Genomic DNA, 10,597 nt, shown 5'->3' with positions numbered 1-10,597 from the left:
GCTGTGGGACATTAACAGCTGTTTGGACTGTTGCAGTCCGCATTACATATTGGACTAATTGTCTATGTATTTTGATTAATGTTTTTAGCTGTGCTAAAAGTTCTTCTTTCGACATTTTTGCAATGTCCGGGTGTGGTGTGTAGCTGGCTAGAACCGGCCACGTTGCTCCTGGTCTACCTAGTGGACCGAGCCTGGTAATATGATCATTGTGTTTTAGGGCGCCTTTAAACCAGAGCAGATGCTCTTGGTATTTTAATGGGATTTCAATCTCCTCGAAAGGAGCGTACTCTTCCGGTGGATCCTCTATTTTGTAATAGTGGAACTCGTGTGTTGTAGCGTTTGCCGCTGGAAATTTTATCCAAGAATAGAATACCTATGTCTGCAGATATTCGTGTGCCTCTATCACGAAGACGACTGTGCCACCTTGTGTGGTCAGTCCATTTTCTATAAGCTTTAACGTTATAGTTTTTCTTATGTTGACCAGGGTGATTATCGCACCCGGTGGGTAAATCCCTGTTTCATCGGAACCCTGCTGAGTCGCATTTACTGCGGCATCAGCGGTTCCGTTGTCTTCTACTGACATTGTATAAATGAAAGTTTTGCAGAGCAGGTCTCCAAGGAGACAAAGATTAGGTGCACAATATTTTGGAACACTGTATCCTTCAACGTTGAATAAACCAGAGCTTTACATAGGAATCTCTTCCTACTAAGTTCGGTCGGATTTTAACCTTTCACCCACTCCAGACGTCTATTGGAGTATTTACGGGAGAAAGGGTCTGTGTGAAAAAGCACGACTGAGTTACTTTAACGTCTTGCGTTAGTTTTATCGCCTTACCAAACGTTGGGCGCAATGTAGTGTAGTTCCTATTTTCACTATAGGCCCTGCGCATTGGAATAACATAAACAGCAGTGTAGACATAGAAGTGCGGTCTTCCAGGTCTCTACTGACTATGCTAAACTTAATTGGGTTTGTACCAACTAGCATAGAGGTCACTGGAAACTTTCTTGACTGAATAGGGAGTGATCAGCTCCCCTGGCTCAGACAAGTAGGGATTCAGTTTTCCAACAACCGCATAAACATGAGAACTTTGCTCCTTAGAATAAGAGTCAATCTCTAGAGTCGTGTAAAACAATAGACAGCTATTTCACTCAGTCAGTTGTGCAAGAATTACTTTCAACAGGATGCAGAGAATAGAGAGACGGGCGTTTTCAATAAAAGATATTATTTATAACAGTCTTTATTCTCATGCAAGAGAATTGAATTGCCACCGTTGCAAGACTTGTTATTATAAAAAGTGCGTACAGTAAAAGGAGGATTGCGAAATAATACTGTAAAAGCATTGATATGATTTCTTAGCCATACAATGGTTAAAATGAGTAAAATATATACATTCATATATACATTTGACTAACGTACTCAACTGTTGTTTCTAACTACGCCTACCCCAGTGTACCTGACCTAAGTCTAATACGTGGGAGGGAGTAAGTAAGTAGCAGTTTAAGTTAAGTTGGTTTTGCCAAGAGTTTGCTGCAAGAATTCTCTCTAAGGGTTTATCCAACACTGTACCTCTGGAATAGAATGTTGGAGGTCTTGTATCTCCCCTCAGGACTCGATATCCCAGTTACCCGCAAGGGTAGGCTAGAAACGCCGGAGCTGGATTTTCTCGCCAGGAGAAAAGATAGCGTCTTTCTCAGCGCGTCAAGGAGGAGGAGGTGCAGCGTCCGAGGGCTTCTCGCATCTGCTGGGCTCTGCAAGAGACAGCTGTTCTGCTCCTGTATTCTCTATCACCACCGATGTGTTTGCTTAAGGCAACATTGGTATTATTTATACCTGGAAGGTGCCTTGTTTGACGTAGGTTTTTGGACATAAGACGTCAATGAAGATGTCACTAAGAACCGGTCGTTCTTACAGTGCTCATTAGAGTTCTATTACTAATCAAAACATAGCAAGCTGGGCTTTCCCTGGTTGCTGGGGGTTTTATCTGTTGAAAGAACTCGGTGTTTAATCTAGGAATCTAAGATAGTGGCTTCTGCTGTGTCATCTACTGTAATGAGCTGCAGAGGCGAGGTTCTGAAATATGGCTTTGATCGTTTATGCCAGAGACGAGTTTCTGAAATATGGCTCTGCTCGTTTATGCCGTTATATGGGTATGGATGGATTATAGCCGTATAGGGGCATAAGGTCACAATATTGATCGGGGTCCTAGATAAATCACTACAGTCAAGAATCATTTTTGCTGCCAAATGGGTATTCTGGCATGGAAATAGATAATTAACGAATGGCAGCTTTTCTAGACTTAAAACATTACCAATTGATGATATTCATGCCATTTACAGAGGACAGAATGGCCCCCTCCAGTTGTATCAACACAATCAGACAAATTGACAGCATATGCCGGTTGGTATGTTGTGTATAAATAACACATATGTGTAGTTAGATATGTTGGATATTGTTTTGAGGTGTTAAGTTGTTGTGTGGCGTTATCCAAAACAAACTGCTGATCTTGCTAAACATGTCAGACAGAAATGACCTAAGTTTCAATAGTATAATACCAAAAATGTTCATCTAACCTACCAGTATTCATCTTCATGGTCGAACTAAATTTCATTCAGTCGAGGAAGTCCACAAATTTCATTTCAAACTGGGGATATATGTTTTCAGATATCAGAACATACAGGTGTGTGAGTGATAGGTAACACCTAACTTTTTGATCAGTTGATCCTGTATCCGGAGAATGAAGAAAATTCAGATATCCGGTGAAACAGATAAGGAATAAACATATTTGTGTGCAAATGTTCTAGAAAATATACAAGGTCATTTGTTATACTCTCTCAATAGTGCTTTTAGTTTAAATGACTAACACTGTGCTCACTTAATATGTTCTAGTGAAAAAAGACAGGAGTAGGACCCATACACCGCGTCGGGATTGGGTATATACTGTACGTAAGAAACAATATCCCAACCGGTTTCAGTTTTGAGACAGTTTAGTCATGTATGCAAACAGCATTACATACTTATGAAACAAGGAGGCTCAAATGGTTTACATAAGGCTTGTAATTCACCAATTCTAAAAGGTAGTTGCACATGGAAATACAGTTAAAGCAGCACTGTACAGAGAGAATCATGTGACAACCCGAAAGCACTTGGTGAATAGTGATATATACAAGTACAAAAGTGATGACGCAAGTGATAAAGGTGCACAGCGTGAACGGCGCAAGGTGACCAATATATGTACAGTGGTGGCTCAATGAGTAACAATTCTCAATCAATCACAATTATAATTTTCAAAGTTGTAGAGCCAAAACGCATAGAATACGCCAAGTAGTTGCGCTGTGGAGTCGACGGCGTTTCGATCCTCGTTACTCGGGATCGACGGGGTTGTCATTTAGGTGAGTGCTGCAAGGGGAAAGGGAAAGGTCAGGCGAGTTAGGGGGGAAGGGACTGGACAGTGGCATGAAGCGTGCACATCATGTTAGCAAAGTGGCGTGTCTCAGGGCTGCATAAACGTCAGGAGACCGGGTGTGGGGTTCTCAGGTATGGTCAAGGTATCTGAGCCGGAGGGGCGTAGGGCGTAATAAATAAGGTGGAGTAATACACCAGATACTGAAGAAACGGTATAGACACAGGGTGCAGGCAGCTAGGTCGAAAGTAGCACCTTTGATCTAGGTGGTGATTCATGCCTAATGAAGCGCAAGATATAGCCACGTTACTAGGTGTAATTGGGGTGACCTTGCTGTTGATGGCGGGACCAAAGGAGATGACGGTCAGGGGGTGGGAGGGGTAGTCGCAAAAAGGCGTCAATAAGTGCCGAATGTCCGACATACCTGGATGGGCACCGCTGAGTATCCCAGGTACGCGTGCAGCTGGCCGAATTCGCACGTACTTCAGGGGGAACTGCGGGTAGAAGAGCAGGACAGTAAGACTGGGAAACAGGGTAAGGACAGGGATCGGACCGGAGTGGGAAAAGGCAGGGTAAACATACTTGGATCGGAAAGCGAAGTTCGGTCATCAGGGGGCGTCTTCAAATTAAGTTCATCTGGTGAGGGAAAAGGAGGACAAACATGTAGCAGGAAACATACCAGTGGTGGTATAATCAAAGGTGGCGGGCCAGAATGCACGGCCACACAGTATGAGGCCGGAAAAAAGTTACCTTGTTAGATGCTGTGATGTGCATCCATGGTTGGAAAGTGTAGCGTCTGGCAAGAAGAAATTAAAAACGGCGTGTCAGTGATCGCCAGATACAGGCAAGAGATGGCAATTGCAGCAAAAAATATCAGCAAGGGGCCGGGTGGCACGTACCTGTATTAATCAAGGCTGCTGCCGTAGGGTGAATCAAGGAACCAAAAAGTAGCTCGCCGGTGAGGTGAAGTACTCCGACAACCCGGAAGCGAGAGCTTCATGTATAATTATTACGATTGGACGCGAGGGGTGCGTGACGAGAGGGGGGGCGGGGCCAACAGGGGCGTGGGCGTGACAGTCTAAAGTAAAACTTTATAGAGACTAAGAGCGCAAACACTAATAGGACCCTGCAGTAATGGTTCAATGATGTGAAGAAGGGGTGGAGCCTAGCGGGGGCGGGTGTGACTTGATTAAAATAGAGCTTTTAAGAGATTCGGAGCGCAACAACAGAAAAGATCCTGTGGCAATAGAGAAGACCATAGATAGTGCATAACAATTGCAGACAATGAGAGCATTGACAGTTTGCATGTGCAATATACATTCCTGAACCATGCAATATGAAGACATTGTGCCCATAGTGATAATGGTATGTGGCTGAGAGCACAGATACATGTAAGGAATTATGTCATATACAAATGATCATACATGGTACATACCAGGCAGTAGGGAGTAAGCGTTCAAATGAAACATAATCCCCAGAGTAGCAAAAGTTCATTCATATATGTGATTACAAGACACAAAGTTTCAACCAGTAAGGCAGAGGATAATGGATCATAGGATTGAGAGGCACAGTAACAATTGCCACATACAAATGAAGGGTATTCATGCGATTGACCACAGGGGTCATGGGTGAATAAGGAGGAAGTCTGGCCCGCTCATGAGGCATATGCAATAGTTAGCTGGGAGAAACTAAATGGTGATAGTACTGTTCCACTCATCGAGTGTGTTCAGGCCATGGTTGACAGAGTCCACAAGAGAGATCCATTTACATTCTGCTCTGTTCAATAGGCTGGTGATGTTGCCTCCTTTGATGGGCAGTGATGGTTTCTCAATGATCTGCCACCGTACGTCAGTGTCTAGATGATGGTGGTCAATAAAATGAGCTACCAATGGGGCGGATAGGACTTTGCAGTTGATTCTACTTTTATGCTGGATAATTCGTTGTTTGACCATCTGGGTGGTCTGGCCGATGTACAGTAGGTCACACGGGCAGCGAATAGCGTAGATCACATTTTGTGTTCTGCAGTTAGTGAGGTGGTTTAATTTGTGTGTTCGTCCGTTGTAGATGAATTCCTTTGTGTTGGTGGTTAGGTCGCACACACTGCAGTTCTGGCATTTGAAGTGGCCGATTACTGGTTCAAGACCCCAAGCAGCTGTTATAGTATGTTTGTTCGTAGATGAGCTCTACCAAGTGATCGCATGTACTAGATGACTGGCTACATTACTTCCTCGTTGGTAGTAGAAAAGTGGGGGGTCGTGAAATTGTTCATGGGGACTCAAGAGAGACCAATTCTTCTTGATTATTCTGCTTATCTTATTACTGTCAGGACTGAAGGTAGATACAAATGGAATCCTGGTAAGTGTTTGTTTAGTTCTGGGAGTCAGGAGGTGTTCGCGGTGATTGTACCATGTATGTTTCTTGGCTCTGGTGACTAGCGGCGTGGCCCCTATGTATCAGCTTGTCAACTAGTATGTCAGCTTCTCGGAAATAGACTTTACGCCACTTACAGTTGCGGCGGATGCGTAAAAATTGGCCGTAGGGCAGTCATTCGTGTAGGCCTCTCGGATGGTAACTGGAATATTGCCACAGTGTGTTTCTTTCTGTCAGCTTACGATACAACGATGTGCCGAGATTGCCATACTCTGCGTGAATTGTCACATCGAGAAAAGGTAAGTCGTTAGCCTTGCAGTTGCTCGTGAACCTCAAGTGTTCCTGTGTGTTGTTCAGCAACTCAATGAATGGGTTTAAGGTCTCGGTGGAACCATTCCAGATGAGGAGGACATCATCGATATATCGACGCCACAAATCGATGTGTGGTAGGTATGGATTAATAGAGTTGAGGATAAGAGATTTTTCCATGTCATGGACAAAAAGTATGGCGAAATTGGGAGCAAAGCATGCGCCCATAGAGACACCTTTAATCTGGAGGTAGTATGTTTCTTTGTATAGGAAGTAGTTGTTCTGTAGTGCAATGCGTAATAGGTCCATATTGAAATCTGAGGGGATTTTGGTCGGTTGGGGTATGGAAAGTAGAAGGTCCCTGATGACTTGTAGGCCTTCACGGTGAGGGATATTGGTATAGAGTGATTCTATATCCATGCCGATGATCAGCTGTGTGGAGGTGTCAAAGGCCTTATCCTCAATGGTGGTAATGAGGTCCATTGTGTCTCGTATATAGGTATCAGTTAGGGGGACAAACTCCTTGATGACGGCATCAATATATTTGCCTAATGGCTCTAGTATTGAACCACAGCCGGACACAATCGGATGCCCAGGTGGATTGGCTCGTCCTTCTGTACCTTCGGAGGGACATACAAAACTGGTGTCCTGGGATGAGGGTTATTAAGGTACTCATACTCCTTCTTGGTGATGACATCCAGGTCCCTGGCTGTCTTGGTAACTGCAGAAATGTTTGCTGTGATGTCGCTCAGAGGGTCCTTGGCAAGTGGACGGTAATGGTCCGCGTTAGAGAATTGCCGTTTGAATTCCAAATCATATTGGGTAATTTCCATGACAACAATCCCACCGCCCTTGTCTGCAGGCTTGATGATGATTTTGCTATTATTTTTGAGGGAGTTCAGGGCATTCTTCTCGGCTAAGGGAAGGTTGTAGGGGATGAACCGTGGAGTGGTTTTTAGGTCCATCACATCTCTCATGACTAATCGCTCAAATGCCAATATCTCAGATGGCATCAGGTTAGAGGGGGGATTGAAGGTGGAGGGGTGACGGAATGGTGAAGGCTGGAGAGAAGGTGGATCAAGTCTATCTGTAAAGAAATGTTTCAAGCGGATTCTTATGAAGAATTTCAAAAGGTTTGATTGTAATTCGAGAAAATTAGTCCGTTCTGTAGGTACGAAAGAGAGGCCCCGTGAGAGCAATGTCGTTTCTTCAGTGGTCAAGTTATGGTTAGACATATTGAATATGGGAATAGTTAATTCTGTGTCAGTGTTGGGTACAGAAGTGGTTACTGGGGGGGGCCCCATTGGTAATAGCGATTCCGTGTCTGTCGCTCGCCCGGAAGTTGTGGTTGGTATTGTCGGTTCCTGGCAGGGCGGTTCGGGGGTGGTGGTTGTCCGCAGCCGCAGCCCCGTCCTAAAAAACCGGAGGGCAAAAGCGGTGGTGGTCTGTGGGTAGTGGACGAGGATCCAGAGTCTGATTCTTCTGCTGAAGTGTTGGACGAGTCTGAGAAAGTGATCCTCTGATTGTTGCGGAATGGTCCCCAATTACCTGCTCTCGGGGGATTGGAAGGTGTGTTGAAGAACTTGTTGTTCAAATAGGGGTATGTATTCTCAGCCTTGTAATATTTAATGTCTTTTTGAATCGTGTTGATTTTTTTATTGAGTTCAAAGGTATTGAAGGTTGCAATGGTAGAGTTGATCTTATACATGAGGCTTTTGGCGTCTGCCAGAGAAGGGTCTGCCAAGATGAGATTTTCCAGTTCATCAATTTCCTCAAGCTCTAAGCGACTATGTTCAATGGCCGTGTCTATACCAAGGACCATCCAATGGCAGGAACAGGTGGTGGCTAGATGGCTAAAACTGGTTCTGAACTTTGGATCCTGGGTGAAAATGGCAGGGGTGTTCCGGATTTGTAAGGCCACAGGAATCCCACCAGATCGCAGATAGTCAGTGAGCATGCGTGCTTGGAGATCGGTTCTTATTTGCTTCTTTTTTAGTTTTTCAAGTTTCTCTAAAAGGGCACGGGAAGTGTTGGGGGTGGTGGGGGTGACATTCGAGCTGGAAGGTCCCGAGAGAAGGGAGGGACCAACCAGGCCTGACTGAATGTATTCTTCAGAATAAGAAAGAGACTCCTTGGACATCGTGTGTATGCAACTAGGTAATACACCGATGGAGACTTAATTAATAAGATACACAGAATTGGTACCTGGAGGTACGAACTCTTGCAGCTCAGCAGCTGCTAACAATCTAGTGAAAAAAGACAGGAGTAGGACCCATACACTGCGTCGGGATTGGGTATATAGTGTACGTAAAAAACAATATCCCAACCGGTTTCATTTTTGAGACAGTTTAGTCATGTATGCAAACGGCGCAAGGTGACCAATATATGTACAGTGGTGGCTCAATGAGTCTCCTGACGTTTATGCAGCTCTGAGACACGCCACTTTGCTAACATGCTAACATGATGCGCACGCTTCACGCCACCGTCCAGTCCCTTCCCCCTCTAATTCACCTGACATTTCCCTTTCCCTTTGCAGCACTCACCTAAATGACAACCCCGTCCTGTAGACGATCTTGAGTAACGAGGATCGAAACGCCGTCGACTCCACAGCGCAACTACTTGGCGTATTCTATGCTTTTTGGCTCTACAACTTTGAAAATTATAATTGTGATTGATTGAGAATTGTCATTCATTGAGCCACCACTGTACATATATTGGTCACCTTGCGCCGTTCACGCTGTGCACCTTTATCACTTGCGTCGTCACTTTTGTACTTGTATATATCACTATTCACCAAGTGCTTTCGGGTTGTCACATGATTCTCTCTGTACAGTGCTGCTTTAACTGTATTTCCATGTGCAACTACCTTCTAGAATTGGTGAATTACAAGCCTTATGTAAACCATTTAAGCCTCCTTGTTTCATACTTATGTAATGATGTTTGCATACATGACTAAACTGTCTCAAAACTGAAACCAGTTGGGATATTGTTTCTTACGTACACTTAATATGTTCAGCATTCCAGGCTCTGTCATGTGGAAAGTTTATGGTTGCCTGGATGCACTGTCACTGGGTTCTAGGTTTTGAATTGGTCAGAAAGAGCAGTAGGGATCCAGCTGTTTGCCATCTATTTTGCTGTCTCTGCTGTGTAGCTGTGCTTCAATAAACTCAACACCATATTGTGGCTGCCTGTTTGGAGTTTATTATTACAATTTATGTGGCGACGATTCATGCTATACAGCTTTACAATGAACTCAGCGTGCAAAGCAAGTTCTATTTCTACTACGAGTCAAGACTTTAAGTTGCAGTAAAGCGGTAAGATTTCTTCACGTTGGTATTCTCTCTCCTCGACGCACCATGTTTACAGCAAACCAAAAAGAAGATTTTAATCGTTTCTCTACATGTCTTCAAGAAAATGTTTGACAGAACTTACCATGTTATCGCAGTTTTTAATCTGTCTGTTTTATGGTCTCTGGGAGCTTTAAAATACCGCGCAAGCTTTTATTTGAGCCTTTGTTTTCCCCGCGGCCTAACTCCTTCGGCGGACGCGCGCACAGCTGCCTGGTTGCCGAACCTCTTATTCGCTACGTTTGTGACGCACGTCACATCTGAGTCTTCAGCTGTTCTTCAACGCGTGTTTAGCGTTGTTTAGCAATGTCGCGTTGGACGTCTTGTGCTTCCGTTGATCGCAACCTAACACATTAAAAGCTCGACTCAGCCAACTATTCTCTTAACAATTATTGTCTATAAACCGCAACCATCTTACTTGCCTACTATTTCTACTAAAATTTTAACGAAGACATAAACTAATTTAATCTTGTTTCAAGCAGATTGAAACAGTGATCCGCACACTAAAGCAGATCATCTAACAGTGATTAGCACACTTCTCTATCGTCAAGTGCTATATTGTGGTCATAATACACGGTGATCTGCACACTATTTTTTGTGCTATATTGTAGCAGATCATTAAAAAGTGTTTTGCACAATCAAGAGCTATATTGTGGTCATAATAGACGGTGACCTGCACACCATATTTTTTTGCTTTGTGCTTATTTTGGCAGATCATAAAACAGTGATTTGCACACTCTATCTGCAATTGACAAGTGTTTAACATTTGTTTTATATTTTCTGTTTTAAGCTCTGTAAACACTTTACAGACATGCAATCTGTAACCCCTCCTCCTTCCTTTCTGGCATCTCGAGGAGAGCCTCCTGTCAGATGGGAGGTTTGGTTTGACGCCCTTCAAACTTACCTCAGAGCTATTGGTACTTCAAGGTTCAGTAACAAATGGAAAACATTTCTTCTTCTTCACTCCCATGGTTTTGAAGGAAGATCCATCTTCAAACATCTTCCTGAAGTTGTTCATATTCCTGGAGATGATATTGATGATTACCAAGACACAATTACAAAACTTAAAAGAAGTTTTCATAAACAACCAAGTTTGATGGTTTTGCGACACAAATTTTTTAATAAGAAAGAAAAAACAGAATACCTCTTACACCATAAATCAAGTATTTT

Source organism: Lissotriton vulgaris, chromosome 3_1 (assembly GCF_964263255.1).
Source record: "Lissotriton vulgaris chromosome 3_1, aLisVul1.2, whole genome shotgun sequence".
NCBI lineage: Eukaryota > Metazoa > Chordata > Amphibia > Caudata > Salamandridae > Lissotriton > Lissotriton vulgaris.
This window is presented reverse-complemented; position numbering follows the sequence as displayed.